Below are 727 nucleotides of genomic sequence, written 5' to 3' on the forward strand. Positions count from 1 at the left end.
GGACGATAACGCCAAGGAAGATATCATGAGGTTGTATCAAACCATCTCGAAATACCGAACTCTAAGTGAAAATTGATTGAATGAAACCTGCATATTGTACTTGTTCTTCCTTATTCTCATCCTAGTGTGCTAGCCTAATGTCTTGAATGCTCACTTTCACCTTTCTTACTTGTATGCTTATCTCTTTAAGTTAATCAAAAAGAAAATGTTATGGAAAGAACGAAAGTTGAGTCATTTTGTGAAGTGCATTCTGAATGTTTGTGGTAGGATGATTAGTAAGCTAAGTTGGTTCACCAAGAAAGGAAAGAAAGCAACTATCCATCCTAAGTCCTATGTTTGAGACACATTCTTTGAGGCTAGCTAAACAATAAGATCCCAACAAGAAAAGAAAAAGAGTAATACAAGTGAAAATAAGAAAGGGAACACAATAAGAAACAATGCTAGGCACCAAGGGTTTCAAAATTGAGGCATGTGTCTGTGGTGTTTATGTACAAGGGATATACTTGGATGAATAAGCTCTTAGGGGTGCCTTATCACTTGGTAACTTGGATTAACTAATCCGGGATTATCAGCTGAAAGTCCACTATCAAGAGTAACCCTTGTTACAGAACACTTAGTAACCCAAAGAGGTGCTGGACACCAAAGTCTCAAGAAAGAAAGAATAACAAACCATGTGCCTGTGGTGTGTATGTATGAAGGAAAGAGACTTGAGGGAGTAAGTCCTTAG

The sequence above is a fragment of the Arachis duranensis genome, chromosome 1 (genome assembly GCF_000817695.3).
Source record: "Arachis duranensis cultivar V14167 chromosome 1, aradu.V14167.gnm2.J7QH, whole genome shotgun sequence".
NCBI classification, from domain to species: Eukaryota; Viridiplantae; Streptophyta; class Magnoliopsida; order Fabales; family Fabaceae; genus Arachis; species Arachis duranensis.